General features: G+C 44.1%; 1 protein-coding gene across 2 annotated transcripts in view; it reads right to left on the bottom strand.

Moving 5' to 3' along the window:
• USP42 (ubiquitin specific peptidase 42) overlaps positions 1 to 9,672 on the bottom strand; it is a 56,765-nt gene extending 47,093 nt beyond the window's left edge. Inside the window, exons 1-2 of one of the 2 annotated variants that reach the window (XM_059881371.1) lie at positions 9,585 to 9,672; positions 6,701 to 6,855 (exon numbers count right to left, since the gene is read on the bottom strand). The gene's annotated coding sequence lies outside the window, so the exon portion shown is untranslated. Of the gene's footprint in view, positions 1 to 6,700; positions 6,856 to 9,111; positions 9,198 to 9,584 lie in introns of those variants that run through there. The other variant, XM_059881370.1, reaches the window with a different exon arrangement.
• Between the last annotated feature and the right edge of the window lie 8,458 nt (positions 9,673 to 18,130).

Raw genomic sequence — 18,130 nt, 5'->3', positions numbered from 1 at the left:
GGTAGAACCTCAGACTCATCTGAAGCTCTGGGGCCTGTAGAAGAGGCCCGCTCCCATCCCACCCCCACGACCTGAAGACCACGCAGAAGCCTCGAAGGAGGCAGGTACCCCACAAGACCATGCGCTCTCCAGGATCTGCCCCAAAGCCTCACCTGGCTACTAGACCGATCACTAAGATTGGACCTCACTGGGACTTCCCTGATCCAGTGGTTAAGACAGACTTCCAGTGCCGAGGACTCACGTTCGATCCCACATGCCTCGGGCCAGCTAAGCCCATGAGCCACAACTATAAGACCCAACACAGCCAAAAATAAATATTAAGAAATTTTTGTAAAAAAGAAAGCATACTATCCTAAACAATGATTAAACGTGGTTTTGGAAGTCTGCCCCTCCCCACCATCAAAGCAAGATATTTGTATTCGAGTGGAGACAACCTTATTCTCATTAGCATGTTATACTTCTCTTTGGGGATAAAAGAAAATACATAAGACCTGTTGAAGAGTTTTCAGAAAAGTGACTGATTTATATGACTATTTAAAAAGTCAATTGCAAAAAAAATAAAGTCAATTGCATGTGCATTTTCTTAATGCCATTGAACTATACACTTGAAAATGGTTAAAATGATAAATCTTATATATATTTTACCACAATAAAAAAGTCAAATCTATATATGCGTGTGTGCGTGCTAAGTGGCTTCAGTCATGTCTGACTCTGTGCATCAAATGGACTGCAGCCCACCAGGCTCCTCTGACCATGGGATTCTCTAGGCAAGAATACTGGAGTGGGTTGCCATGTCCTCCTCCAGGGGATCCTCCTGACCCAGGGATCAAACCTGCATCTCTTCTGTCTCCTGCATTGGCAGGCAGATTCTTTATCACCATTGCCACCTGGGGAGCCTGAAATCTATATATAGCAATATCCAAATTAGAAAAATAGAAAAAAATACTCTCAAGAGCTAAACAAAATACTAAAGAATAAATAATAAGCTTGAAAAACATGCAAGACCCAAAGGAAGACTATCTAAATGAAGAGACACACTTTAGTTTGTAAAGATTCTAATAGGGCTTCCCTGGGGGCTCAGTGGGAAAGAATCTGCGTACCAATGGAAGAGATTCCGGTTCAACCCTTGGGTCGGAGGATCTCTTGCAGAAAGAAATGGCAACCCACTCCAATATTCTTTCCAGGGAAATCCCATGGGCAGAAGAGCCTAGTGGGCTACAGTCCAGTGGGGTCGCAAAAGAGTTGGACACAACTTAGCAACTACACAAGCAAACAACTGATCCCAAAGAGATTTTTCTCCAGAACTTAATAAAATGCCTGTAATATAAAGAGTAAAATAAATTTACAAATGCAGTGCCTTCTGAAAGGACTCCCGTGGCACTTACTATAATGTTCTGAATGTTCATCTGGGCAATAAAGCCATTGGTTCACACATTCAACCCTTAGCTGTGTCTAGCTCCTTTTTCCTGAGACAGTTGACACTTGCATTCATTCAGCAAATATCCACCTAGGTAACCAAAGATATGGGTACTATTTTGGAAGTCAGGGAAAGAGAAATGATGAGTTAGTCCAAACTGTCCCTGCCTTAAGTAGCTTTCAGGATGTTTATATAAAACAGCTAAGCGATTAAGGACAATTGTCCAGAAAAGAAGAGTGGGAGAAAATAACACAACTGGAAAGGCATGGGTAAATGGGAGGGGAGTTCAGAGTGGGCTTCCCTGATAGTTCAGTTGGTAAAGAATCCGCCTGCAATGCAGGAGACCCCGGTTCGATTCCTGGGTTGGGAAGATCCCCTGGAGAAGGGATAGGCTACCCACTCCAGTATTCTGACCTAGAGAGTTCCATGAACTGTATAGTCCATGGGGTCGCAAAGAGTCCGACACGACTGAGCAACTTTCATTTTTCCTGCGGAAAGTACAGAGAGATTGAATCTTGAAGGCTGAGTGGCAATAAGCAAGGTGACTTGAAGACTTGGACACAGAGACTCAAAGACAGAGATGGTAAAGAAAATCAAGCCAGGAAAGGAAGATTGAATGTGTAATTCACCTTGATATGCATTTGAAAGAAACAATTCACAGCTTTAGTAGAAAAATACCTCAACGTGGAGCTGAACAAAGTGAAGGATGCCAAAGGAAGAGGCTACCACCAGGCTCAGCATTTTTCTGACTTGAAGAATGATAATCAGGGAGCCTCCCTGGTGGTCCAGCGGCCAAGACTCTGTGCTCCCAATATAGAGGGGTGGGGTTCGATCCCTGGTCAGGGAACTAGTTCCTGAATGCCACAATGAAGAGTTCATACGCTCCGACTAATCATCCTGCATGCCCCAACGAAGACCTGGAGCAGCCAAGATAAATAATAAATACTTTTTTTTTTTTTTAAGAAGAATGACAGTCAACTCAGACAGACTCAAGTCTCAGGGGAGTTTACAAATGATCATACTAGTAACTGTTTTAAGTAATTTTACTTATTTTTGGCTGTGTTGGGTCTCTGTTGCTGCGTGGGCTTTTCTCTGATCTGGGAAGATCACACTTGCCTCGGAGCAACTAATCCGGTCCGCATCACAACTATTGAGCCTGTGATCTAGAGCCCGGGGAGCCCTCCAGCCCACGCTCAGCAACAAGAGAAACCACTGTAATGAGAGACCCGTGCACTGCAACTAGAGGTGGCCTGGCCCCTCTGCACTGGGAACTTGGAGTCTTGGTCTCTGGACCATCACTAAACATGTGTTTCGTTGTTGAAAACCTTTGACTGTCTTCTGGAGCTTTGATAAGGGTGATTCTGACAGTTTTTTTGGCAGGATTTTCAGTGTGAGAGTCGGCCCCTTGAGGTTCATAGGCTACCATTTTTGCTGATGTCACTGTTAAGAGTTTCTTTTTTTAATGCCAATTTTGTTTGGGCATAATATAGAAGTGATGTTACATGTGGAAAACACAGGAAACACGATCATAGGAGCAGAGGAGGGAGTTCTTCAGAGAGTTCACCAGTCTCTTTGTTCTTCTATTATTTCAGTTCCCCCACTTCTCTTTGAAAAATGGTGCAAACTATACATCAAGGTGACTTTGTCATCCATACAGATGGTGAAGTTGGGAGCAATAATTCTGACTGAGGAGTAGGATGGCTGAAACAGAGTCGGGACTACAGCCTTCCATGAACATAAAGTGAAGTCGCTCAGTCGTGTCCGACTCTTAGCGACCCCATGGACTGCAGCCTACCAGGCTCCTCTGTCCATGGGATTTTCTAGGCAAAAGTACTGGAGTGGGGTGCCATCGCCTTCTCCGATGGACATAAAGGAATGACACAAAAGTCAGAAGATGAAGACAGAGAAATGGACAGTGATGTGATAACCTCAGGTTTCAAATGAGGGAGCAGAAATAAGTTGTGAAAACATGTTTACTATGAAATAAGGGTGCAGCTGGCTGGTCAACAAAGATATTTAACAATATCTTACGTTTGAAGAAAACCATAATGTGTATTATTACCATAATGATTCATATGGTTCTTGTTGTTTTTTTTTTTGGACCAATGTAAAACAAAAACAAGAATAAAAATAAGATGAGAGAGAGAGTCAATACAATCAATGGAAACCCAATTAGAGTATAAAAGTTTGGCTGATTAAAAAAAGATAGGTATGTAAAGTCAATTGGTCTCTAAGTCTTAACGGTAACAACTTAGAAATGCTTGAAGCAGTGACTTTCATCACAGTAGATGAAACAAAATAGCAAATAATAAAAAATAACTTTAGTGCTTATGTGAAGAACATGATCAAACATAACTGAGTGATATTTGCTGAATGCAGAGTTATAACACAATATTGAATAGGTATCATGTATCTCAAATTAGATTGCAACTGTGATGAAATTGATTCCAAGGGGATTCTTTATGGAATGTAATAAATTGCTTACAGGGCAAATGTATAAATCCTTTTAATTAAGTTACAAGCATAATGTCATGCATCCCAAGAGGATTACTTCTGGAAATTAGTAAAAATGATTTAAATGTTCTCCAGGCAACAAACATATTAATTTATGAGTATAGTTATTTACATGGACCACTTTCCCCTCCAAACAGTTCACACTTTCATTCATTCATCAATTTTCCATTGAGTATCCACTGAGCATCAAAGGGTGTACATCATACGGAGAAAAATGACCAAGAGACACATAAACAGTGCTTGTGTTAATGGGGTTTTCACTGTGCTTTTATGGGGAGGGGACTTGGAGGAAGAAAGAGAAATTGGCTTCAAAAATGCAACATCTAGAATGAAGGTATGCTAAATGCTATGGGAGATGGAGGCATTTCCCAGATGCTGCTAGTGGTAGAGAACTGCCTGCCAATGCAGGAGATATAAGAGACATGGGTTCGATCCCTGAGTTGGGAAGATCCCCTGGAGGAGGGCATGGCAACCCACTCCAGTATTCTTGCCTGGAGAATCCTACGGACAGAGGAGCCTGGCTGGCTACAGATCATAGGGCTGCAAAGAGTTGGACAGGACTGAAGTGACTTAGCACCCATGGGAGATGGATGTAGCACACGTCGAGACGGATGAAGTGCTATGAAGTGCAGAGTGGGAGGCACTAACCTAGTAAGATGAAGAGAAAGCTGTGAGGGGAGTGTTTTAGGTTAAAGTGTGTTCCCCGGACACACACAGTAGATACATTTGTTAGGGGAAACACATACACAGCAGATACATTTGTTACCGGAAGCACACTGATTGAAACCGCCCACCCTGGCCAGGCACCATAGTAACCATTTGCCATGAGTTGTTTTAGACAGCTGGTCCTGGTAAGGAACAGGGGACTAATAAGCCTCCACCAACCACAAGAGTTTGGGAAAGGTCAAAAGGAGGCACCACCTGTCCGACCACCTCCCAGAATCCTTCTGTCTGGCATCCATCTTGGCTGAACAAGGCGTGCACCACCAGGAAGGACTCTGAGTCAGAAGGATTGGCCAAGGACAGCCCAGAAACTAATCCCATCACCATAAAACCCGAGACTGCAAGCCATGTGGCAGAGCTGTTCTCCTGGGTTCCCTTACCCTACTAGTAGCTCTCCACCCGGGTGCCCTTTCCCAATAAAATCTCTTGCTTTGTCAGCACATGTGTCTCCTCGGACAATTCATTTCCGAGTGTTAGACAAGAGCCCAGTTTCAGGCCCTCAAAGGGGTCCCCCTTCCTGCAACACATTCATGTCATCACTCCCACCACCTGAGAATATGACCTTATTTCAAGATAGGGTCTCTGTAAAGGTAATCTAGTTAATGTGAGGTCCTTGAATTGACTGTAATCCAGGAACAGGCATCCTTATAAACTGGGGCAGTGTGGGGACTCCCTTGGCGGTCCCAGTAGTTAAGACTCCACGCTTCCAATGCAGGGGGAGCAGGTTCAGTCCCTGGTCAGGCAGTTAAGACCCCAGATGTTTAAGTGAAAATCTCTCAGCCGTGTCCAACTCTTTGTAACCCGACAGACTATACAGTCCTGGAATTCTCCAGGCCAGAATACTGGAGTGGGTCACTATTCCCTTCTCCAGGGTATCTTCCCAAACCAGGGATTGAACCCAGGTCTCCCATATTGCAGGCGGATTCTTTACCAGCTTATGTTATTATGGACATCTCTTGGTTTTTCCCTGTGGTCCATGGCCTTGGACGTTCAGCCTCCTGAACTATGAGAAAATCCATCTGTGGCACTTTGTCATGGTGGGGCTCAAACAAACTAACAAAGGGCGTGAGGTCCCGTGACATGTATAAATGCAACGAGTCAACATTTCGTTACAGACCTGAGGGATAGTAACTGGAAGGCGGGTGAAGTGGGGGCTGGGGCGGGGGAGCATTCTGGGCAGAAGCAACCAGATCTGCATTGATGGATCACGTGCTCTTATTTTCTGTATTTCACGATGCTGATGTTTTGACATCTTAAAAAGCTTGCTGGCCAGGAGAGACTGTCCCAGAGCTAGCCAACTCATAGAGATAGCAGAGTTCAATTAACCCATGCAAACCAACCCGTCCCAAGCTTCAAGACCTCACCTCTTCCTTATCTCACCCTCACACAGGAGTCAATATTTCCTGTCCCCTAAATCACCCCAGGGCCAGCTATCAGGCAACTTGAGATAGTGAAGTCACTCAGTCTGACTCTTTGCAACTCCATGGAATGTAGCCCACCATGCTCCTCTGTCCATGGGATTTTCCAGGCAAGAGTACTGGAGTGGGTTGCCATTTCCTTCTCCAGGGGATCTTCCCAAACCAGGGATCAAACCCCGGGTCTCTCGCATTGCAAGCAGATGCTTTACCATCTGAGCCACCAGGGAAAACTTGAGATACCCCTATGGTAAAGCCTTCCAGATTATTCCAACAAGCCAGTCCTAAGCTGCTCACTCTGCTGTATCTTGCTTCTCCCATTAAAACCCCAAACAAACAAACAAAAAAACCCAACCCAATCAAGGTCGGGCTCAGGCTTTCCCCTCACTCCTATCTTGTGCCCCTTAACCAAAACCCAATGCTTTCCTTGCCCCTGCGTGCCATGCGGTGACCCTGCTCTGGGACCTGTGCGTATCATCAACTTTCTTCCAAATCTTGTTCTCGTTTCCTTCTGTGGCTGCACCAACTTTAACATATGTACCCAACATTTATATTCTTAGGACACTGCAGGCTTGAAGGAGAGGGGCAAGGGGAAGAAATGGGGAGAAAGGAGGAAGAATGTCCAACTCACCTCGGTGAGTGCTGAAGACACAAATTATATACTTTCAGAAGAAATCTTCCTGTTAGGGAGTCTAATGGTCAAAGGCTAAAGAACCGACACTCCCACCAGGATCAGAGTGTCTGACCTGAGTGATGTCCGTCAGTGCTGGGAGGAAGATCAGTGTCCTAGGAGCAAAGAGGAAGGATGAGCATTAAGCAAAGGTATTCTTTAAAGTTGTTTTCTTTTTTTTTGATGTGGATCATTTTTAAAGTCATTATTAAATTTGTTACAATATTGTTGCTGTTTTTTTTATGTTTTGGTTTTTTGGCCTTGAGGCATGTGGGATCTCAGCTCCCCAACCAAGGATCAACCCCATACCCCTGCATTGAAAGGTGAAGTCTTAACCAGTGGATCACTGGGGAGGTCCCTGAGCCTTTGCTGGTAGCATTAATACTGGCTACCAGCTAATAGCTGAGAGGTGCCTATGCCCCCAGGAACCTCTTCTAAATGGTTTAAAAATATTAACTCATTTACTATCTACAATAAGACTATGAAGTAGGTACAATTACTATTTCCATTTTATAGATTAGAAGTTAAGTACGTCGCTTGTGATCTCACAGTTAGTGTCAGAACATACATTCCCCAGCATTAAGCTGTATATACATGGATTTACTGCGAGACCAGAAAAGGTTAGGGACATGGGATTTCCTAGGCAGATGGGCTAGCGTGTGCAAAAGCAGCAGTAAAAGAGACGGAGGGAGATCTCAGTGTGTAGATTGTCTTAAAGCACTGCTGGAGAAAATTCACAAGTCTTTCTGAAAAATATCCCAGCTTAGTACAATAAAGGAGGATTACGGAAGTTTTGCTACCACCAGAGTGCTTTCTCTGATCCTGGTGTTGTCAGTGTCTGTGGCAGAATGAAGTCTCTTAGAAGAGTTGCTTCTAGGGCAATAAGGTAATACATACATCAGAGATAATAAAATACTACTACTACTTGTTATCATGGTATTATATGCCCAGCACATCTTCTGTATGTCTGAGTTATATGTTAACTCTTTAATTACATTCAACACCACAATGAGGAAGGGATAATTACTTTGCATTTTACAGGTTCCAACAAATACAGGGGATGGCTGCCTAACAGAAGTGTGAGAGATCCACCAGGCAGATAAGCGGAGTGTGGGGCACACCAGCATGAAAAGGTGGCCATGGTGGTCAGAAAGGGGGCCTCGAGGGCAATCATACTGCACAGAAGTACAAATCCACTCTTGCTGGGGAATCTGAAAACATTTTCACCTAATTCGATCACAGAAGCTTTGCATGTGAGTAATACATAAAATGCCGTAATTGGGGACTTCCCTGGTGGTCTGTTGGTTAAAACTTTCCATTCCAACGCAGGGGGCACTGGTTTGATCCCTGGTCGGGGAACAAAGGTCCCACATGTTGTGAGGTGTGGCTAAAAATTAATAAAATAAAATGCAGTGATGCAAAAATTATCAAAGTCACATTGTTGATTGATAGAGCAAGTTGTAGAACAATAATGCAACATTCAGTAAGAATCCAGAAACTAAAGTCCAAAATATACATTGTTCTAGGGGCACATGGCCAGGTACAGAAGTGAATAGAAAAAGATTTGGATAAAGTGAAGAGTGCTTAATTCCAGAAAGGGCAAAGAAGAGGGGACAGAGTATAATGGCCAAATGGAACTTGACTCAAAAGGTTTTCTGGAAAAGTTTGCCTATTCCTTGTGTAATACTATTAACAATAAAAATTTTGTTTTGTCAAAGATACGATTTTGTTTTAGCTTTCACTCTTACTCATCTACGCTAACCTCTAGAAGGCCAATGTCTGATTCCAGAAAAGAAATGCACCATTAAGGCGTTGGTGAGTATAACAAAGAAAATGCCTTGAGGTAATTCCAAACGATAATAGATAAAATAATTTCAACAGTGTAAAATTTTAAAGATTGGTTCTGGGATTCCCCGGCAGCAAATTCGATGTGTCAGCTCCCCGAGGAGCTACTTTACAGCTGCTGGGAACAGGGAGGTATTAAATAATATGAAGTTCCCTTTCACAATTTTGTCTCTACGCTTTTATGTTTACAATCTTTGCTTACTAAGGGGAGTCATTCAAGACTTATTACAATGTTTTAAGTACTCATCTGAGCAATAAACTCATTCATTCACCCATTTAACTGCAGGGTTTTCCTTATGAGGCAATGTGCAGACCAGGGAGAAAAGAAATGATGGACCAGTTAGACATGAAGAGTTCTGCTTACTTGGGGAGGAAAGACCTAAATGGGGTCTGAGGGTCAGCGGGGGGCTTTAGCCTTCTCCAGGGCAGGGGGGAGAGGCTGCCGGGAGCGAAGGCTGCGATCAAGCGGGCGGGGGCGCACCCTGGCCAGCCCTGCATCCCTGGCAGTCGCCCGAGGAGAAGCCCACCTGGCTGCGAGCTCTAGGGCTGCATCCACGTTGGACCAGCCCTGCCCTCCATATTCGACGGAGAAGGGGCGGAGTTTCGGCCAGGGCCCGCCCCCGACAGCGGAGCGCGGGAGGCCGAGGCGGGACTTCCGCCTCGCAAGGTGCCACTTCCGGATCCGGTGGCGATAGTTTCCGGGTCAGTTTAGAGCCGCGATGCACTGGCGGGTTGTTTGAGTTATGGCTCGCGCATCGCTGGGGATGTTGGGCTGCAGCTCGAGGCGGAAGGGCGAGGCAGAGGGCGATCTGGCGGGGACTGTGTCTGCGCCGCCTGCCATTGACTTCTCGGCCGAGAGCTCGGACCCCAAGCGTGATGGTGAGGGACCGGCCTGGGCATCTAGGTAGAAGGAGCAGCTCGTGGGTTGGAGAATGTGTGTCCAGCTCACTTCCGTTAACCTTTGAGTAGAAAAGCCATAACCGTCAGAAAATCCTCTCACCTTCACCAGGAAAATGTCAGAGGAAGATTCTCCCACCCGGTTCAGAGTTACTCTGATTTGGAAAATGACGCTCAGCGCACGGCCCCTGGAGTCGTCTCCCAGGAGCCGAAACTGAAGGATCGAAGCTAACGGAAGAAAATAACGGCTTTGGGTTACAGTTACGAAGAGCTGCCCACAAATAGGTCAATTCATTTAATTCTCATGTAACCCTGTAAGGTTGGGTGAAGTGGGATCTTTACAAATGAACAACTGAGACAGGTTAAATAATTTGTTTAAAAATCACAGCTCCTAGTGGTCGGACTCCATGTAAACAAACTGGATACAGATGTTACTTATCGAGTTGTTTGTAATATTATCGGAGACGCCTATTTCTCCCTCAGCTGGAGGCATGGCCAAATTATGGAATATCAAGTTACAAAATACTGTGTTACACTAAACATGGAAGTTGCCCAGGACATAGTTCGGAGTGGAAAACAAAATGCAAGTTGCAGAAAAATGTGTTTTTAGCCATTGTTTTTGCAAAACCAAACCCTTTCGAAACAATGCTGTCCTATTGTAGTACACACTTATCTATGTAATCGAATAAAGATTGGAGTAACATATACTAAACCGACAACTGTGTAGGGGAGGGAAGGGGGAGGCATGGGGATTTAAGAGAGTTATGGTAGAAAGGAACTTTATTCTTACAAAGTTTAATAATTTGAGAAATAAAATCCACCTGATGGTGTGAGGATATAAGGGTTATGAGAATATGGACATAAAAATAAAGGTTCTCAGGGACTCCCAAAAGAACATTAAAAGTCATTTTTAACTGCAGTATTTCATTAGTCTCAAGAAGCTTTAAAAAAAAAGAAAAGTTATCTCAAAACTGCCCTTGTTCCACATTACATGGCTTATATTGGATGGAAACTGAGAGCCGTTAAGTAAAATTAAATATCTTTTCAAATATGCATCCTGATATTTTCAGTTGAAATAGAGCTTTATAAAATGGTGATTATTATTTATATATTCATTTTTAATACTAACAACTCACTGAAATCATATATCTGACTAGCCCTATATAAAAATTGTTAAAAACACTTAACATCTCTTGCATGTTGCACTGGGGTTGAGGCCCCAAAACTTAAAGAGAGAAGTCCAGGGATTGAAATGAGAGTGACACACTCTTAATTGCCAATATCCACATTAAATCACCATTTCAAGTGTGTCTGTTGACAAAAGGAATATTAAGAAATGATTTTGGCTTGAAGATCCCTTTAGTAATTGACCTTGTTTGGGGAAGTAAAGAAGAAAGCAGAAATAGATGTGCTTACCAGAAAAGACAGTCTGTTCATCTGGGACTTGACATCCCACATTGGCAAGACCTTTCGGAGTGAGGGTTCTAATCCTGATGACATCACAGCTGTTGCCTGGTAGCCAGGCAGATCAACAGAATCTTCACAACGCATTACCTTAGGCTGTTCCTTACCCTGATAAGAGGCAGGAAATCTAGTTAAGCATATGTGTTGATTATTGCTGTGTAATAAATTACCCCCCAAGTGAGCATTTATTTTTTTCCCATGGTTTCTGAGGGTCAGGCATCTGAGAGCAGCAAAGCTTGGTGGTCCTAGCTCAGTCTCTCCTAAGGTGGCTGTCCAACCATTGCCTTGCTGCAGACATTTTAGGGTTCTGGGGAAGAAGAATCTGCTCGGAGCACACTTCCATGTTGTTGGCAGGCTCGGATCCTCATCGCCTGGGCTTCGCTCACAACATGGCGTTGTGTTTCCCCCAGAAGGAGGGATGAGGGGAAGAAAGCAGAGTGGGAGTCACAGCATCTTTCAAACTAATCTTGGACACCTTAGACCATCAGTTCTCCATGTGCTAACCATCATACAAACTACCCTTAGTACACAGTGGGAACTTGAAAAGGGTGTGAAGACCAGTAGGCAGAGATCTGGGGGGGCCATCTGGAAGGCTGCCTACCAAGGTATCGTACCTTCGGTCAAACTCTCACACTCCCTGATCATTGCTAGATACCTACATGTGGCTGGAGCTGTTAGAGTAAAAATAGAGGAATTAGAGACAAACTAGAGAAGATTGGGTCCCAGTGTGTAACTTGGACAATTCCTTAACATGAGATGAATAAGTAGTTAGGAAAGATGATAAAATGGATGCAACCCCCAGTTTTACACAGTACACTGAGCACCTTATTAGTGACCTTATATACTTAAATATCTGTTTATTGATCCATCAAGTGGTATCTTCTAACTCCCTATCACAGAGATAAGAAACTTATACCTCCTCCCATCTCATTACCTGCAAACATGCATGGATACACCACTAATTCTATTAAGGTTTATAGCACTTACCTTCTCTTTGGTAATCATCATTATTGATGTAACAGGATAATTGATAAAGGTAGCTATTGGGGACATTCTCTGATGTTACTGATCTGTCTCTCCCAATAGGTGACAAAGTCCGTGTGAATATCGATGTGAAGGTTTCACTAGGGTGCTTAGTGATGGGGAAGGTGAGGGAGAGACTGGGTAGGCATTTGTACATACACACATATACACAGAGACACACATCCAGACGCATACAAACACGCCTATTCTGCCAAAAAGAGGGGGCCTTCCTCAGGGATGCCAGCCCCCACTTTGAGATCCCCACCCCTGCCATGAAGAAATTTCTATCTCTTTAGAAAGTTTTGTCTTCGCTTCACCGAGAGGAAAAAGCTATACTGTACGTGCAGTATAAGTGGAGAAGGTGGGCGAAGACCCTCTGTGCGGCCAATGGCCACCAGTTGTTCAGTCGCTAAGGTTTCTGTCCTGCTTCTTGTGTGACTCTGTCCCTGCTCTGGAAGCTGTGACCTCAGGAACCATCGCTGCTCTGGCCCTCTCTCATGAACGCTGAAGTCATGAGTCTTAGTCATCTGCGTGGTACCATAGACTGCCATGAGAGTGATGAGTGAAGACCGAAAAGGAACCCTGGGGCAGCTCTTGAAAGGCCCTATGGGCCTTACAGAGGAGTCTAAATTTTGTTCTCACAAGGTCTAACCAGTTCTCCAGCCACTCCTGCTTCCTTTCTCCTCTCATGGCCTCTTTCTTTCTTTGAAATGAATGGCAACCCACTCCAGTACTCTTGCCTTGAAAATCCCATGGATGGAGGAGCCTGGTAGGCTGCAGTCCATGGGGTCACGAAGAGTCGGACACTCACTGAGCGACTTCACTTTCACTTTTCACTTTCATGCATTGGAGAAGGAAATGGCAACCCACTCCAGTGTTCTTGCCTGGAGAATCCCAGGGATGGCGGAGCCTGGTGGGCTGCCGTCTATGGGGTCACACAGAGTCAGACACGACTGAAGCGACTGAGCAGCAGCAGATTCATTCCTACTCCTGGGTGTACCTACTTCTTTCTGTCTCAGGATACTTCCCAGGTCTTAATATTGATGATTTTTTTTTTTTTTTAAGAAACATAGGTACAAAGTCTGCATATGTGCTCAGTTGCTCAGTCACATCTGACTCTGCGACCCCATGGATTGTGGCCCACCAGGCTCCTCTGTCCATGGGATTCTCCAGACAAGAGTGGGTTGCCATGGCCTCCTCCAGGGGACCTTCCCAACCCAGGGATTGAACCTGCATCTCCTGCGTTGCAGGTGGATTCTCTACTGCTGAGCCACTCAGCAGTAAAGCCCACAGGTACAGAGTACCTTTTATATAAAGTATAAAATATAAAGTACCCTTTATATTTTATTTCCTTTTATTTTAAAATATGTATTTATTTGGCTGTGCCAGGTCTTCATTGTGGCATGCAACTTTTACCTATAACTAGTGAAATTCGTGCATCTTCTATGTTATCCGTCTTATGGGATTCCTTTTGGTTACAGATATGTTTAGTATTGCATGTTTATCTGTATCATGTTTCTTTTTTTTTTTTTAATTTGTAGGCAGCCTAGATATATTCTGAGCTTCCCTTGTGGCTCAACTGGTAAAGAATAAGCCTGCAATGCAGGAGACCTGGGTTCAATCCCTGGGTTGGGAAGATCCCCTGCAGAAGGGAAAGGCTACCCACTCCAGTATTCTGGCCTGGAGAATTCCTACAGTCCATGGGGTCGCAAAGAATCACACACGACTGAATGACTTCCATTTTCACTTTAGATATATTCTGGATATGGAATAAAAATTGACTCATGTTTTAGACTTGGACAAATGGGTGGATTATGTGCTAATTTAAATAGATGGTGAAGGATAGTATAAAAGTGTTAGGAAGAACATGAAGAGTTCACTTTAAGACAAATTCGAGAAGATTTTAGGCCATCTGAGAGAACAAGTCTGTGCTGCAGAGATACATCTGGGAGTTGTCAGGTTATTGGTGGTATGTAAACTGATAGCGATGCACGTGGTTATCTCCTGAGAATTTGGGGTGACGTGACAAGAGCCCAAAAAATTACACATTTAGAGAAGGAGGGTCCAGAAAGGGATACTGAGATACTGAGATGAAGGACCAGTACAACAGAGAACTAGAATTGTGTGATATCGTGGAAGCTGAGAGAGGAACGTGTACCTCCCCCCACCCCCAGTTTTTCCCTGCAGGTGGTTTCATTGCATGGTTGAACCCTAACTGCTCTTCTATTTGGAATTTGGATTTATTTCAGTGCTTTTCTATTATAAACTATACCTTGGTAGATATATATATATATATATACACATACATACATACATACACGGAGAAGGCAATGGCACCCCACTCCAGTATTCTTGCCCGGAGAATCCCATGGATGGAGGAGCCTGGTAGGCTACAGTCCATGGGGTCGCTAAGAGTCGGACGTGACTGAGCGACTTCACTTTCATTTTTCACCTTCATGCACTGGAGAAGGAAATGGCAACCCACTCCAGTGTTCTTGCCAGGAGAATCCCAGGGACAGGGGAGCCTGGTGGGCTGCGGTCTATGGGGTCGCACAGAGTCGGACACGACTGATTCGACTTAGCAGCAGCATATATATACATATGTACACACACACATGCTTTTTTTTTCTTTTGGTGGACATTCTTGTGTTTATCTTTTTTCACCACTCTATTTGCTTTGGATATACATATATATAATCCCATGAATGGAGGAGCCTGGTAGGCTGCAGTCCATGGGGTCCTGAGTTGGACACGACTGAGAGACTTCACTTTTCACTTTCATGCCTTGGAGAAGGAAATGGCAACCCACTGCAGCGTTCTTGCCTGGAGAATCCCAGGGATGGGGGAGCCTGGTGGGCTGCCGTCTATGGGGTCGCACAGAGTCGGGCACGACTGAAGCGACTTAGCAGCAGCAGCAGTATAGCTAGACATGTATGCCTATTTAAAAGCTTTTAACTATAAATTGCATGTCATTTTCTAGAAAGGTTGCCTTCATTATATTCCCACCAGAATGAGTTTGGTTGATGTTCATCATTTATCTAACCAATTATATTGTCCTGTTTTGGGTATCATAATTAGTGTTGCAATTAATACTTTTTAAGCTAAATCTTCTTGCTCAGTCTTAACCTGCTCCTTATGATAAATTCCCAAAAATAAAATTGATGAATCAGAAGTATTTGCATTTTTAAAGCTCTGCACATGCATAGGTAAATCACCCTCCAGAAAGCCTATGCCCGGTTCCATCAGCAGGGCATGGCAAGGTGAATCCCTAGTCCCTGGGAGTTATTTGGAGAACTACATCCTTAATTGCTTCTACCAGGGTGAATACACCAGTAGACTATGAGGAAGCTTTGTTCAAACCCATTTTTTTTTTTAAAGAGTAGATTAAAAAAAATTCATGTGGGATCTTATTTCCCTGACCAGGAATCAAACCCTCACCCTGACACGTTGGAAAGGTGGAGTCTTAGCCACTGGACCGCCAGGGAAGTCCCTCAAATGCAATTCTTAAACAATACCATTTTTGCGCATGGCACTGGGATTGAGCACACAAATCTGAAAGGAATGTTTTTTTTTTTTTTTTTTGGCTGCACCAGGCCCCTTGTGGAATCTTAGTTGCGACCAAGGATTGAATTTAGGCCATGGCAGTGAAAGCACCAAGTCCTTAACCATTGGACCGCCAGGAAACTCCCTGATTGACTTTTTATTCCAGCTATGGTATCTGATCTGCGGTCTAAGAATTAACTTCCAACAGCATTGCGTCAGCGACCAGGTCATCAGAGACATCAGAGAGCAAAGAGGATTTTTGCAGCCAGTGGCTTCAAACCACTGTTGATCCGGTGTAGCCATGGGATCACTTTGAAAAGGCTTTCTAGGTTTGAAATCACCTCAGTTGAAAGTTGTCTCAAAACCAGCGAAAATTTTATGAGACTGATTCACTCTGGAATCTAGCTGGCATTTCCCGTTTTGTGGTGACCTAACGGTAATGGCATAGTCATAAAGCAGAAATAGATGTTTTTCTCGAACTATCTTGCTTTTTCCATGATCCAGTAGATGTTGGCAATTTGATCTCTGGTTCCTCTGCCTTTTCTAAAACCAGCTTGAACATCAGGAAGTTCACGGTTGATGTATTTATTGCTGAAGCCTAGCTTGGAGAATTTTGAGCATTACTTTACTAGCGTGTGAGATGAGTGCAATTGTGCGGTCGTTTGAGCATTCTTTGGCATTGCCTTTCTTTGGGATTGGAATGAAAACCGACCTTTTCCAGTCCTGTGGCCACTGCTGAGTTTTCCAAATTTGCTGGCATATTGAGTGCAGCACTTTCACAGCATCATCTTTCAGGATTTGAAATAACTCAACTGGAATTTCATCACCTCCACTAGCTTTGTTCGTAGTGATGCTTTCTAAGGCCCACTTGACTTCACATTCCAGGATGTTTGGCTCTAGATTAGTGATCATACCATCATGATTATCTGGGTCGTGAAGATCTTTTTTGTACAGTTCTTCTGTGTATTCTTGCCACCTCTTCTTAATATCTTCTGCTTCTGTTAGGTCCATACCATTTCTGTCCTTTATCGAGCCCATCTTTGCATGAAATGTTCCCTTGGTATCTCTAATTTTCTTGAAGAGATCTCTAGTCTTTCCCATTCTGTTGTTTTCCTCTATTTCTTTGCATTGATCGCTGAGGAAGGCTTTATCTCTTCTTGCTATTCTTTGGAACTCTGCATTCAGATGCTTATATCTTTCCTTTCCTCCTTTGCTTTTTGCTTCTCTTCTTTTCACAGCTATTTGTAAGGCCTCCCCAGACAGCCATTTTGCTTTTTTGCATTTCTTTTCTTGCAGGTTAGGAAGCAACAGTTAGAACTGGACATGGAACAACAGACTGGTTCCAAATAGGAAAAGGAGTACATCAAGGCTGTATATTGTCACCCTGCTTATTTAACTTCTATGCAGAGTATATCATGAGAAATGCTGGACTGGAAGAAACACAAGCTGGAATCAGGATTGCCGGGAGAAATATCAATAACCTCAGATATGCAGATGATACCACCCTTATGGCAGAAAGTGAAGAGGAACTAAAAAGCCTCTTGAAAGTGAAAGTGGAGAGTGAAAAAGTTGGCTTAAAGCTCAACATTCAGAAAACGAAGATCATGGCATCCGGTCCCATCACTTCATGGGAAATAGATGGGGAAACAATGGAAACAGTGTCAGACTTTATTTTTTGGGGCTCCGAAATCACTGCAGATGGTGACTGCAGCCATGAAATTAAAAGATGCTTACTCCTTGGAAGGAAAGTTATGACCAACATAGATAGCATATTCAAAAGCAGAGACATTACTTTGCCAACAAAGGCCCATCTAGTCAAGGCTATGGTTTTTCCTGTGGTCATGTATGGATGTGAGAGTTGGACTATGAAGAATGCTGAGTGCCGAAGAATTGATGCTTTTGAACTGTGGTGTTGGAGAAGACTCTTGAGAGTCCCTTGGACTGCAAGGAGATCCAACCAGTCCATTCTGAAGGAGATCAGCCCTGGGATTTCTTTGGAAGGAATGATGCTAAAGCTGAAACTCCAGTACTTTGGGCCACCTCATGCAAAGAGTTGACTCATTGGAAAAGACCCTGGGAGGGATTGGGGGCAGGAGGAGAAGGGGACGACAGAGGATGAGATGGCTGGATGGCATCACTGACTCGATGGACGTGAGTCTGAGTGAATTTCAGGAGTTGGTGATGGACAGGGAGGCCTGGCGTGCTGCGATTCATGGGGTCGCAGAGTCGGACACGACTGAGCGACTGAACTGAACTGACCTGAACGGTAATGGCAACCCACTCCAGTGTTCTTGCCTGGAGAATCCCGGGGACCGGGGAGCCTGGTGGGCTGCTGTCTATGGGGTCGCACAGAGTCGGACACGACTGAGGTGACTTAGCAGCAGCAGCAGCAACGGTTCACCCAAACAGGTTCAGTTCTCGTTGAGACGAATCCTGTAGATGCTTTTGATTTTTCTAAAATAAATAAATAACAACAACAACAAATGACAAAGTCACCGACGTGTCCGCAAAAAGTAAACATTTGGGTCAGGGTCCCTGCAGACGCCGGATTTTTAGACTAGCACCGGAGTCCTGGCGGGAGATGTGAGAGCGCTGACTAGCTGGGTGTTCAGGTCCCCA

Source organism: Bos taurus, chromosome 25 (genome assembly GCF_002263795.3).
Source record: "Bos taurus isolate L1 Dominette 01449 registration number 42190680 breed Hereford chromosome 25, ARS-UCD2.0, whole genome shotgun sequence".
NCBI classification, from domain to species: domain Eukaryota; kingdom Metazoa; phylum Chordata; class Mammalia; order Artiodactyla; family Bovidae; genus Bos; species Bos taurus.
The sequence above is the reverse complement of the archived record's forward strand: the minus strand, read 5'-3'. Positions and strand labels throughout refer to the sequence as shown.